We start from the raw sequence: 14917 nt of genomic DNA on the forward strand, positions 1-14917 counted from the left end.
TGAGCCAGTAGTTATTCTAGTAAAGGGTATACCAACAAACAGTCGGAAAATATGGCAAGAGTTTGTAAATGTTAATAAACTTCTAAAGGCAACGTTACACCTTGTAGAGAACAATATTTATTATAAAAGTGTAAATAATGATGAACAGGTAATATGTTTAGAAGATGAATCAGACATTTTAAGTGGTCAAATAGAGAAAGTGGACAAGTCGAGGAGTGAAGAGATTTATGAACATTACACAATATGTCCTCTACATTCGAAAGAAGTAATAGAAAACAGTATTGAATTATTTCAAATGAAAAAGGTAAAGGGAACTCCAATGAGTGTGTAGGAGAAAATCTTAGAAACTCGTTGTTTTCCACAGCTGTTCCCCACTGGACATGGTGGACGCTTTGATGAGCGACCTGTACGGATTCCAGCTTCAGAATATCGCTCAACAAGATTATACTCTGAAGATCCTAGATTTCAACAGTGTATTCCATATATTTCACTTATTGTTTGAAAGTGATTTGTCTTCTAATTCTTATGCAGTGAACCACATACTTAAAATGGTAGTTCATCAATCACTTGTTTCAGCCGAAGAATTCATGGACAAAGTTCAAAGAACAGCTGAAAATTTAGAAGCACAGTTAATTAATTTGATGGCATGTCAACGTGGAACCAATGAGTATTGGTTTCATCATCATGGTGAACTTAAGGGTGTGTTAAGAAATTAGGTACACCAACTTAATTTGTAACACTTAGCTGTGCTGAGTATGCATGGGCAGATTTATTTGAATTTCTCCGAGAAGCAAATACTAATATAAAAAATATTGAAATGAAGACACCTGGAGAACTGTGTTAATTGGATCCTGTAAATGTGTGCAGGTATTTTAATCATAGGTGTCAAACTATGAGGTTTTTATCTGCAATAAAAATAATTATCCTCTGGAGAAGTCATTGATTTTTTGGGGGTAAAAGAGTATACTCCACATATACAAATGCTATTGTGGATAAGGAATGCTCCGAAATTTGGAACGGATACTGATGAAACAGTATTATCTTTCTTCTAGCAGTATGTTACCTGTGGGATTCCAAAAGAAAGAGGAGAAAAAAGCTTGACAACAAGTTTTATGTTTCCAAAGTCACCGTTGTGGAAAGTACTGTCGACTAAAATACAAGTCTAAAGGAAAATGTTATACCAAGTGTCGCTTTGGATTCAATGCAAACATGGACATTCAATATGTTGCAGATAATTCAATTGCAGTTGCACCCTATGTTACATCATATATAACAAAATCAGAAAAGACAGAGATGAAAGAAATGTGGGAAGAAATGTCATAAGAGAAGAGCCTTAGCAAAAAATTGTACAGCTTTAGCTTGAAAATGCTTTCCCACAGAGAAATTGGATGCTATGAATGTTTGGATCGCTTGTGCTCTTCCAGTTTAAATTCAAAGTCAAGAGGAATCATTTGGGTAAGTTTAGGTCTTGCCAGCACCCAAAATAGAGTTTTGGAAACATTAGAAGAAATTGAATACTTAGCAGTGAATGAACCAGAAAGTACAGAAATTCTTAAAACTAATATGTTGGATACATACTATCCCAAAAGGAGTCCACATCTAGAAGAGATTTGTCTGTATGAAATAGTTCAACATTACAGTATTAAATAAATGTTGCACCAAATATAAAACAAGGACAATGTGCAGTAATTGGATGTGATGGTTGTTTAGTAAAACATGCCAAAGGAAATCTTATTAACCACAGAAAACTAAGTTGCGAAACTCCAGATAAGAGAGAATTTTTCAATTTAGCACTTCTGCAACTGTTCAAGCCATGGCGTAGCGAAACTGAATTACTTGGACATTTTGACAGCTATGGAGATTCTTTTAATGCATGTAAAGATAGCATTGCATGTACTATTTTCCCTAGATATCTACAAATGTTAAATGGTGAAATTGAACAAGAAAAGACTATTGCAGCTAAAATAGCTTACACCAGTTCTGAAGATAGTCAAAGTTCTGGTCCACCTCGTCAAGATCCACTGAGATAACTAATAATAGAAAATGAAGCAGCAATAGCCATGAATGAAGAAGAGAATGCAATGCAACAAGCACAACAGCAGAATGCTACATTGGAAAACTTAGAAGAAGAACTAAATATTGAACAGAAAGAAATTGATCTACAAGTGACAGAACAGATACAACATGGTTTGTTGCATGAAAAAATGCATATGTTCATCATTTACACCTATTCCCATGTACATCAGTGGTCAAGCCGGAACAGGTAAAAACAATTTAATTAAAGTATTGATCAGTTATCTACAAAAAACTAGAGATTCACATTTATCTTGTGTTGTAACAGCTCCGACTGCATTAGCAGCGCACAATATTAAAGGAATTACTTTATATAGATTACTTATGCTACCAGTTGAACATGATAATAAATTGGAACATCAGAAGCTGTCTGGAGATGCTTGTTATGAAGTGTCAAGAGTGCTGAAGAAAATTAAACTTTTAATCATTGATGAGGTGAGCATGGTCTCAAACTTAATGCTTGCCTTTGTGCACTTGAGAATGCAACCGATTTTAAAAACAGATTACGATGTTCTGTTTGGAGGAAAACATTTAATTGTATTTGGAGATCTACTACAACTGACACCTGTAAAAGAACAACCAGTTTTTAAAACACTTGTGCATGAAGACACTAGGAAATGTTTGGGAAGTATTGGAAATGTGAACATGTGGTTACATTTTTAATATAAAGAACTTATAAAGAATGTGCGGCAAGCAACTGATAAAGATTATGAAAATATTCTCAAAGATATAAGAATTGGTGTCCTAACAAAACATGGTAAACAAGCTTCAGAAACTCGGCTACCAAGGAACTGGTTTACAACTGAAAACACAGCAGTTGAAGTATTGTACAAGAAGATTGGAGAAAAGAAGTACATACTTTGCCTAATGCCTACACTGCAAGAGCATTGTACATTTAATCAAGAGCTTCTGAAATTGGAAAAACAAGAAATAGTTCACATTGAAACTATTGATATAATAGAGCACCAGGGAGTGACCATTCTTCTTTCAGAGAAACTACAAACTAAAGTACACTGTTTGGAAAAGTCTGTAACTAAAACTGCTGGCTTAGAAAAAACTTTAGATGTGTGTATAAACTGTCGGTAATTTTGCAGCGTAAGTTGAATGTAGAAGGTTTAGTAAATGGAGCAAAGGGAAAAGTTGTTGATTTTGTAAAATATAAGAACAGAGATGGAATAGAGGTCTTGAAAATAAAATTTTATCAGATTACAGATGTAACACAGATTTGGCGTTGTGCTGTATGTTTTTTGCTTGTAAAAGACTTGTATGTTCGAAGTAAACAGTTTCCTTTGTCTTTAGCATATGCAGCAACAATTCATTAATCTCAAGGTTTAAGTATAAATAGTGCTTTGGTAAATATTTGAAGTGCTGTGTTCAAAGAGGGAATGGTATATGTTGCATTATCTCTATTGTATTTGATTGAATTCGATGACAACAAGATTAGTGCTGATATAAATTGTGTAAGAGAATATAATCGTTTAAGAAGACTTTGCACACCAAATTTGGTGAATATCCCATTTATGAGAAACGTGTTGTGTGTTCAAAATGAAAATGTATTAAAGAATTAAGTGTGGTTGAAAAACAAATTTAAGAGAAAGGAAAAAGTGTAAAGAGACAGAAAATGTGTTGATGACGTTGTGGAATACCAATTGGAAAATAGTTCAGGTATCAACTAATCTGTTGCTACTGCTTCTTTCTTTCTTCTTTTTCCTCTGTGCGCAGAGATACTCTTGTAGAGTCGATTCTAGCGCGTTATAAATCCATAAATAAAAAATAAAAATAAAACTGTTATGCTAATGTAGTTCTGAATGTTGTATTTTATCTACAGGATCTACATCTTGAAATCATGGGAAATCAAGAAAAAAGATTATGTTCTGCACTACATTATGTATTTCGACAACTGACAGAAGTAAAATCAATACTGTTTGTGGTATTCACCATCTCTTGGATGTATGTACTGGTTTGTTGACCTTCAGTCTTAATATACAGCAAGATGCACAAGAATTTCTAATGCTTAGGCTTGGAGCATTAGAAGATGAAGGAATATAGATTGAAATCTTATTTGTACTAAGTTACAAATGGGGTCATGAATGAGAACAGTGTTCATTAACTACACGCACTGAAGTCGACACAGAACGATCCATATACTTAACAATACCTGACTGCAAATTTGTAGCTTTTAACAAATTTGTAAAAGCAGCAAATCATGAGATGAAATGTTCTCATTGCAAATCAGAGATGTTATCTACATTACATATAGAAAGATATGGAAAATATCTGTTTTTAATGCTCCAACGTTGTAGAGCAAATGGAAAAAATCTGGAAACCAGAATTAAACATTTTGTTGCCAGTCAAATATCTATTTCTGGAAGAGTTTTTACAACAGTGGCTATTATTTTCCATGCTGGACCTACTACAACATCTGGACACTATCATGTGTATTTAAAGTGTAATAAAGGATGGACACATTACAATGATGCACACTTGGAAATAAAACCCAGATTCCCTTACGAATTACCAATTTCACATTTGATATTTTTGAAGCCAACGATTTGAATACATCATTCGGCCTATTGGGTAGATGTAAACATGCTTTAACAAATTCATATTCGATATCTTGCAAACCAAAGTTTTGAATACAATATTCTGCCTATTGGGAGCACTGGAAACAATTACTAATTTTAAGTAGCGTTGCGACTATTATTTGTGCTGATTGGTATTGCATTGGGAAAAGATTGCGTTGAAATGCAAATAGTTTACATATTTGTTCTGCACATTGTAGGAGATGTAAAGGAGTGTACATTTTGAAAATGTTCTTGAGATAAATGAGAGACATCCTGTAGAAAAAGGATGTAATTAAAAAATTGTAAGTAGGAACACCCATAGGTACAGATATTGAAAATAATGTTGCACGCTGATTTTTTTTTTCAACAATCTAGTTGACATCACGTTGTATAGTGAAGTTAAGTGGAATCTGAGAACAGCAAAAATTGGAAAATGAAATCTTATATATATCTTAAATTATGTTGTAGTGTTAAAAACATAACAGTGTAATATATTACATTGCATGACAGTTTTTTTGTTTAATTTATTGTACATAGTGGTAAACTTTGAAAAGAGTTGGGGGGGGGGGGGATTTTAATTCTGAAATTTGCGGTATCCCGATAGGAGAACAATGTGGATTTATTGACTGTATTGGGGATCGGATATCTCACTTTCCACATGAGCCGTATGGTGAAGTTATAAATACTATTACGTCTAAATATAACTTAATTGTCCTAGAAGCAGAAAATGCAGAGGCTGATAGTGCTACCCCAACATATGTAGGAGAGAGAGGTGCGTCAAATATAGATCATTTTATTATAACAGCAAACTGTAAAGGCCTGGTTGAGAATATTATGATTAGTGAAAATTTGTTTAGTGACCATTACCCCCTTAATTTGAAATTAAGAATTGGTCTGGGTCGGGCGTGGCTAGCTGAGCAGCGTAATGGCCGCCTCTTGAGCGAGCTCCGCCGGCCGAGGCTTTTATCCTGTAATAATCCTGTTATTTCCGCAAGTAAATGTCACTGAACCGCTAGAAATCAGGAGCGAAAGTTGGGACACCTCGGCTGGCGAAAGCGCAGGCCCTGATCTGACTCACGTAACTAGCTGCGCCTGTCTGAAGCACCACCGTGGCAGACCTGAGCTGATTGCCGAGGGAAGCTGGGACTCAGCCCGCAGCGAGCCGTTACCTGAGCCCGAGGCTGCGAGGGCCCAGCGCGACTCATCTTGCTGGGTTCGCGGCAAGAGCAGGAAAGGCCGAATGTCAACTGGGGCGCTTCCCACCACTGCTGCCACCCTATAAGCTGCTGTCCTGCGATACTGTAGGCTTACCTAAGTAAGTGTGAGGCTCTGTGGCGCTGGGCTTTGTAACCGTCCCAACGCGACGCCATCTTGAGACGCGACTCGCGAGGCATACACGCCGGTGGTAGTTGCACTGGACGGAGGTGCTGTGTTGAACTCTAACAGCTGGGCTGAGATCGCTTTGGCTGGAGGGGGGCAGATCCCCGTGGTCTGCAAGGTCCACTCACCGGTATTTACGGACAGTGCTGGTTCTGGTTGCGGTGTATGCGCCCCTCCCCCCCCAAGCAGTGCTCCTGAGGCGAGGTGGTGAAGGGCGAGGTGGAGACCCCTGGCTAATCCCTGAGGTTGCGACTGGAAAGCGTGCTGTTCTATGTAGTGCCGCACTCTGAGCTGGTTGGGGTCGGCATTTGGGGGGCGTGCACGCGAAAAGAAAAATCACGATCATTTGTGCCGTGCATGGCCATTGAATTAACCGGTGTGGTGTGACCTGATCCTTCCTCCGAGCTATCACCACGTATTCACCGTTGCCGCTCTAGGGAATAAATGACATGATCGCTTGAACAGAGGCTTACCCTGTGTGCAACACCTCTTTCCGCCTAACAGAGTAACGATCAACCTGGGATTTGTGTACACTTCCCTTGGTGGGTACGTTTGTGCCCATCTGAGGAAAGTGTTGGGGGCAGGCACCTAGCTGTCGGGCGCGGTAGTCGGCGTATGGGACACACTACACCTGGGCCAAAATGGGTAAAACCGAAAACCGCCAACCCAAGCTCACGTTTGAGAACAAACGCCTACAAAAGCAGTGCGACCCAAGTCAAGAAACTGAACTGGTGGATGCGCAAAGGGAAAGCCAAGACGACGACCTCAAGGCACTAATGCTGGAGGTGCGCAGCAGCCTTAAGAGCATTGATACCAAGCTGGACGCCCTAGCAACTAGACTGGAAGCGGTGCGCTCCCAAGTCGCACCGCACGAAACAAGGCTAGACTGTCTAGAAAACCGACAGGTTGAAGAGCGTGAGTTTCAGAAGGAAGCTAAGGGGCACATCTTGACCATGGATAAGCATCTGGAAACTCTGCGCGCGAAAGCTGATGATTTGGAAGCGCAGTCCAGGAGGGGCAACATCAGAATAACAGGGATTCCGGAGACGACAGCCATGGGGAACATGGAAGTCTTTGTTTCTGATTTATAATACAAACTCTTTGACCCACACCTCTCCCCTGTATTTACAGTAGAACGCGCGCATAGAGCGCTTGGCCAAAAGCCCCTAGTGGGAAGCACACCTAGACCTATCCTAGCCAAGCTGCGAACTATCAAGACAGAGACTTAATCCTACGATTGGCTAGAGAAAAAGGTCGGATTACACACAAGGGAAACTTGATATCCTTTTACCCTGACTTCACGCCACTGGTACAAGCTGCTCGCCGAGAGTTCTTGCCAGCTAAGCGACTTCTATTTCAGGCTGAAATCCCCTACTCTTTGCTATACCCTGCAAAACTTAAAGTAACACATGATGGTACCACGCATTATTTTACTGACGCTAAATCAGCACTTAAGTTTGCCAAACACGTTTGTGGTTCCAAGGTGACACGAAAGGGAGGCACGGGTGGTAATATGGAGGGCCACATGAGCGACAACGATTGATACTGTACACCTAATTTGTGGTTAAACATGCGTGGTGTGTAACGATCTGGTGATCACTGTAACTGACGACTATATATTGAAAGTCTATATTTCTTCTTTCCGGGGTTATTTGCTGGTTGCCAAATGTCTGATTTTTAGTTGTTCCCTAAGGATGATTATAATGGTTCATTCGCCTGGTAATTGGTTAAGAGTGATTTATTAGCAAAATGTTGTTGTGTATTTGCGGAAATGTAGAACCACTCCTCGGCCACCCTGTGCAAACAGGGGTGTATGCGCGTGCTGCCGTTCCTCCGGGGGAGTCTCCCATTGGTTACAATTTCTGTTACCTATCACGCTTTGCATGTTTCTTGGGGGGGTAAAGTCACAACCTGATTGGGGGTTGGCGAGGGCGGGGGGTGGGAGGGAATAGTTGGGGGTTTGGTAAGATGTCAGTGCCTGTGGAATTTGTTAAATGTCAACCTGCGTAACTGTCCTGATGGGGGGATGGGTGACATGCTGTGCGTGCAGATTGAACGGTCTAGCTGGGTATGACTAAAATCCTGACGTGGAACATTCATGGGTTAAACTACGGCAGGAAAGCGAGGTTAATGCATACATATGTGTGGCTCAATGGTTAGAGCAGCAGACCCTGATGCAGAGGTCTAGCCCGGGACCAGGGTTCAATTCCCCGCCTCGGCGGGTCTTGGGCTCAAAAATTCCACGGACCTGATAATTTTCGCCTCGGTGCCTATTCCAATCATGGAGTCCCACTCTGCAACTCTGGGCAATAGCTTGCTTAATCTCCACAACGGCCCCCACAACGCTAAGGATGCCTGGCCTCCACCTTGGGGGTGCACAGGAGTGGACGCCTCACAGGGAAAGCCAGGATGGGTTCCACAGCGGTATTCGTACAAGCGCCTTGAGACCCTTGCGGGTGAGTAGTGCGCTATACAAGTATCAATTTACATTTACATATTTACAGAGACACAACGTAGATGTCTGTTTCCTACAAGAAATGCACATAAACACCCAACCATCACCGAAACTCAAACATAGCAGATGGGGTACTATATACTCGGCTGTATATTCGAACTATGCTCGAGGGTTGGCGATACTGATACGTAAAGGTCTGGACTGGAGAGAGCGAAATATATGCATAGACCCGGATGGGCGATTTGTTGTGGTATGTGGAGTACTAAGTGGCAAAATGGTTGTATTAGCATCTATATATGGACCGAATGCAGATGAGCCAGAATGTTTTAGAGCTGTCTGGGCCAAGATAAATGTGATGGGATGTGATACTGTTATTTGGGGAGGGGATTTTAACGTTGTCTGGAATGATTCCCTGGATCGCAAAGTTACAGTTCGTCCACTACATCCACACGCTAACCGAGCGTTACATGATATCATGCTGGAGGGGGATCTGACAGATATTTGGAGAGTAAGGCACCCACATGCGCGCGAAGGCACATGCATCTCAAGTCACCATGCAGCCTGGTCGAGACTGGATTTCTGGCTGGTCTCCCCTGATGTGGCCGCCTGGACGGCTAATGTTGGAGGCCTGGCCCGTTCACTTTCAGACCATGCCCCATGTCTGTTAGAATTGAAAATCCCCGTTGCCCCTACACGTGCCTTTAATTGGCGCCTACCACCCCACGCACTGCTTGATGAAGCTTTTAAGGAATAAATAAGGAAAGACATCACAAACTATTTTGATATTAACTCCGGCTCAGTGTCCACTGATTCAATGTTGTGGGATGCCTTCAAGGTAGTTATCAGGGGACAGTGCATTGCAAGACAGGCGGGCGTCCTTAAGCCCATTAGAAATACTATAAGTACCATAGAGGGGGATATAAAAAACTAGAAACCCTATTTTGCGAAGACCCCACGCCTGAAATAGCTGCAGAACTGAAAGTGAAATTACTGTAATTTGCTGAAGAAGCGCAGAGAGAGCTGAAATTCCTAGGCAAACACACTGAAGCCAGGCGCTATGGGGAAGGGGATAGACTGAGCCGTACACTAGCAAGGCTCGTAAACACTGCCAAACCTAATGCATTCATACACACGATAGTTAACCCTGCATGAGACACGATTGTGGGCCAAAGCGAAATTCTACAGGAATTCAGAAATTTTTATTCCACACTGTACACATCTAAATTCACTGCGACTCCAGAACACCTCGAAGACTTTTTAGAATCCATAGCGCTGGTTTGGTTTAACGACGCACATCGTGAATCAATGGCTCTCCCGGTGACGGTAGCAGATATCACAAAAGTTATCAAAGGTTTACCGTTAAATAAGGCGCCGGGTCCGGATGGGCTCACCACAGCGTTCTACAAAACATATGTGGAAGAATTAGCTCCGAAACTGCATGCTGTCTTCGCGGAATCACTAGAACTAGGAATCCTGCCAGCATCAATGCGGCAGGCGTTGATTGTCACGCTACTGAAACCTGACAAAGACAGTCAATCTATTGACTCATATAGGCCCCTTTCGCTCATTAATGTGGACGTGAAAATTTATGCGGAAATCATAGCTGACAGGCTGCAACCTTTACTCCAAATCGTGGCCCTCCCGCACCAATCGGGATTCACACCCGGGCGCTCCACATCCCACAACCTCAGAACAATATTCTCAGTGTTGCACTATCTCGACCCCACTGTTCACGCCGCAGCAATTTTTTCAGATGCCACGAAGGCATTCGACTCTCTTGAATGGCCATACTTATTTCGCATACTGAATCGCATGGGATTCAGCCCGATATTTATTAATCAAATACAGCTCCTATATATCAAGCTGAGGGCAAGGGTGAAAGTAAATGGCATGATATCTGACCCATTCGAGATCTCAAGAGGTACTAGACAAGGCTGCCCCCTATCTCCTTTATTGTTTGCCATTGCTATGGAACCACTAGCGGCCAGGATAAGACAGCATCACACTGCGAGAGGGATAGGCTTCAGCACGCGTAGTTTGCTGATCTCCTTATATGCTGATGACGTCACCCTCTACGTCCTTAACCCAGCTGAAAACTTGAACCCTCTGATAAGAGAGTGTATACTTTTTGAAGGCCTAACTGGAATATCGATAAACTGCTCTAAACCAGTAATATTTCCCCTAACAGATAGCACGCCCGTTGTACAATCAAAATTCCCACTAAGATGGGAGGCAGATGAGGTAAAATACCTAGGTGTGTGGATAAGCCGCAACCTCCAAAGTATTTGGTCATTGAATTTCGGTAGAGCTATAGACTGGCTTGAGGGCAAGGCGGCGATCTGGTCGCAGCTACCCCTTTCCATTGCTGGTAAAGTGGCACTGACGAAAATGATAATCTTGCCTAAATTCCTGTATTTGTTTACAAACATCCCGATTCCACTCACGAAACATTTTTTTACTCGCTTAAGATCTTGCCTGCTATCATTAGTATGGGCCGGCACACAAGCTAGAATATCCTGGGCGTTACTGACCCTGCCGCTAAGACAGGGAGGACTTGGTGCTCCAGACATGCACCTGTATGCTCTATGTGCGCAAGCTCAGTTCTTGCATTTCTGGTCATACCCGACGCCTTATCAGCCCCATGTGGCGGTTGAGCTGGACTCGGTGGCTCCATTACCTTTGAATGTGGCTCTGTATCATAGAGCTCCCTGACCCACAACTGATGTGGACACGGCCAATACATTAAGATGGACTTGGCGGGAATTACAGAGGCGAGCCCACCTCCCGCTACTATATGCACCAGCCATATCGCTGAAATATAACCCAATGATCCCCTGCCTGGCGGAAAGTGGAGATGAGATTTCATTAGCTGGCAATTCGTTACAAACATTCGCTGATATATACCCAAAAGGTGTGTTTAAAGATCCACAGTTGGTGGTGGAGAGTTCGGCCATGTCATTCCAAGACGCATTCACATATCATAAACTGAAGACATCCTGCCGGGCATTCTGGGGGGGATTTCCAGATGAGCCTCCGACATTGCTTGCACCCCAGGATATTTTGGCTCGTGCCTCACCGAAAAAACTAGTGACTCGCCTATACACTACTATGCAAGACCAGGCCCCGATTGTAATACCAAATTCACTGCAACTTTGGAATAGAGAACTAGACCCACCACTGAGCGAAGACCAATGGTCATTTTGCTGTAAACAACTGCTAGAATTGTCACCTAACTGCAAACTGCGACTAATACATTTTAAATTCCTGCACAGATATTATCGCACTCCTATTAGCTTCCACCGAATGGGTTTAAGGGACAATGCTAGATGCTGGAGATGTAATATGGTCGAGGCTACGTTCTTACATGTGGCTTGGAGTTGCTCTTTCCTTGTTACTTACTGGACTGAAGTGTTTGACGCTATCAATCACATAGTTGGGAGGTCTGATGCTCGCTCTCCACAACTAGGACTCCTGGGGTTGGTGACTGACACTGCACCGACCAGACGCAAATTACATGACCTTTTATTATTATATGCCAGACGCCAGGTGGCAGTCAGATGGGGCCACAGAGTTCTACCCACATTTGCAACCTGGATATCGGATGTAACATACGGACACACACAACTCGGCACATACTGGGAGTTGATGCCTACAGCATCTAGACTCCGTGATATATGGGAGCCGTTTGTAGATTGGACTCGCACTAGAGCAGCTTCCCCTACACCTGCACAGGCTGAGTCTGCAACGGTAGGACAAAATGTCCCGATGGATGTGCGTGCTCTGAACCCAGAGTGAGAGAGTTCGATACCCTAAATATCTATAAGACACTGTGTCCTGTAACCTGATTGATTGTAATAAGACTACAACCTCATTGGCTGCCGTTACATGTATACTTACCCATTATACTGTTTATCCTTTGTAAGATGTGATGTATCGTGCCGCCCACTCCCCTTAGACAATGACTGTTATTTCTTATGGGATAGGATGTTTGAAATATGCGAGATGCATGCTGCTAATTTGGCCACAACTATAGGTACTGACTAATACCTGTTTTCTTTTCTCTGGTTTTAAGTTTTAGACATTCTATAAGATCAGTGATATTCTGTAGCTATTTGTCACATGTATTGGCTATATCTTATTTACTGTATACACTGTATTTTAATTCAAAACTCAATGAACAAAGTTTAAAAAAAAAAAAGAATTGGTCTAGGTCATCAACATAGGGGTAAACCCATACAATCAGATATAACATGACAAGGAAATAATGGAGTATTGATTAAATGGACCGGCGTAGTTCCAACATTATTTTTGGAAAATCTAAAAGGGAAAACTCAAAAGAACATTGATATCTGCCTAAATAACTCCACCTCAGATTTCCTTATTGTAAAAGCCTTTTATAGTATCACATCTAAAATAGCAAAAGATCTAATTAGTAAAAAGAAGAAAAAACATTGTGAAAATACCCCTAGATCAGAGGTCTTCAAACTTTTTTGCTCTGAGCCCCCCTTAAGCAAAATGTTTTGAGGTCGGGCCCCGCTCCAAAACTTTATGCATAAATTGGAGGAGCGGGAGGGACATAGCTATGTTTAGGGGCCGACACCCTCCCCCGCAAACGATCAATCACAGAGCTAAATAAACCGTATTTACAAAACTTGTGCCTCAGTAGGTACTGGAACTCTAACAAAATAATGGCACTCCTAGGTACCATTCAGAAAAAAATGCAAATACTCAAAGACCTAATTAGCCTCCACATGCAATTAATGCTGTCCACAATGAGTCACAAATATGTCCACCATACGTGTTTTTGAGAAAACTTATCAATTTCCTTAGTGCACAATAACAGACACATGAAACACTCGATTCACTGAACATAATAAATAATGAGCAAAGTGTCCCACTGAAACAGAACCACAAGGAAAAGAAAACACCTTTTGACGTCTGCAACTTTAAGAAGGAAACTAACAACATGGGGACATTGAAAGTAACATTAAGGCCAGTAGACTACTAAAGATGATTTCTTGTGGTTGTTCCTTTTGAAAAACACACATTTACAGGTTTATGCTGCATGGAAATCTATCTGCCTTTTCCCCACATTCGCTCATTTATTCCCCTGTTGCTCTCCTAGTGTACATCTGACATACCTACCAACCGTCTACCATTTTTGATTTCCATAACCTCTTGCAATTTTCAATTTGCCTTTCCCATCCATAACATGTTTAATTCATCTTACTGTTCAACCTCATGCCTCATCTTTTTCCAACTAAACCTCTGTCCGCCTTCCTCCTCTTCCTGTCTTCATAGCCCTCCATCCCCCAACTCCTTAACTCCCCCAGTAATTCTAATAATATAGAATCACATGCACTTTGTTCCTTAAACAATCACTCCACTACCGACCCAAAAAGTAAATAACAAACATTACAATTTATGATGCCAATAGCTTTAACTTTTTCAAATGCCAGACCTTTACTGTGAAAACACTTACTTACATCTGTTCTCGTGTGCATGAAATGCGAACACCTGACAGAAACTCCCAGGCAGCAGCGCCCGCTTGCACGTGGCTCCTCTCTGTATACAAATGACGCCAGTGATAATCCCCATTTGAGCTGTTTTGCTGTTTGAGTGGTACCTGAACCCTGTATCGAGGGGGCTTCCGTATATCACATTTCTGTATTCATAGCTTGACTGACACAGCTCAACATTCTGTCCTAACAGCTTGCAAGAATGGTCACTGCTATATGGTCCTCAACTGGAAATGCAATGCATACAATGGTATGTATTGCAGTGTTACCAGGGCAGAGGGCTTTGACTGAACCACTGCACATGCCCGCGATAAAATCTGTGCGCCTCAGAGCCATCGGGGATGACTTGATAAGTGGCGCGTGCTGCGTGCACTGTGCCTCGCGCTCACCAGATTTATTTTTAGGCCACCTCCTTGACCCTGCCAGCACATTTACTGACCCCTGCCTTCACTGTACTCCAGAATAATGAAGACAGCCTGGAAATGTAGCAATTAAAGATCGCCGCACTTCCAGGCCATCTTCATTTACATGCATCTGCAGAGGTATTCGCGCCCCCCTGGGAACCCATCCACGCCCCCCCAGGGGGGCGTGCCCCACAGTTTGAAGACCTTTGCCCTAGATGGTTCAATGAAAAATGTACAAGGTTAAATAAGGCTTTAAAAACTGCTCTCAAAGCTAAACCTAGGATTTGTAGTAAAATAAGATTACTGAGGAAAGAATATAAAATAGCTTTAAGATATAGGAAAAGTGAAATCCGAGAGGAGGCTTGGGTGAGTCTCATTCAGGCTGCTGAAAGTAGAAATGCAGGTTTATTTTGGCATACTATTGATCATCCTTATTTCAAAGATAACTGTACACCAAAAATGGTAATCGCAGTCCCCCCGCAGGACTGGATTACACATTTTGAGTCCATTTTTAATCCAGGT

This window comes from Lissotriton helveticus, chromosome 11 (assembly GCF_964261635.1).
Source record: "Lissotriton helveticus chromosome 11, aLisHel1.1, whole genome shotgun sequence".
NCBI classification, from domain to species: Eukaryota; Metazoa; Chordata; class Amphibia; order Caudata; family Salamandridae; genus Lissotriton; species Lissotriton helveticus.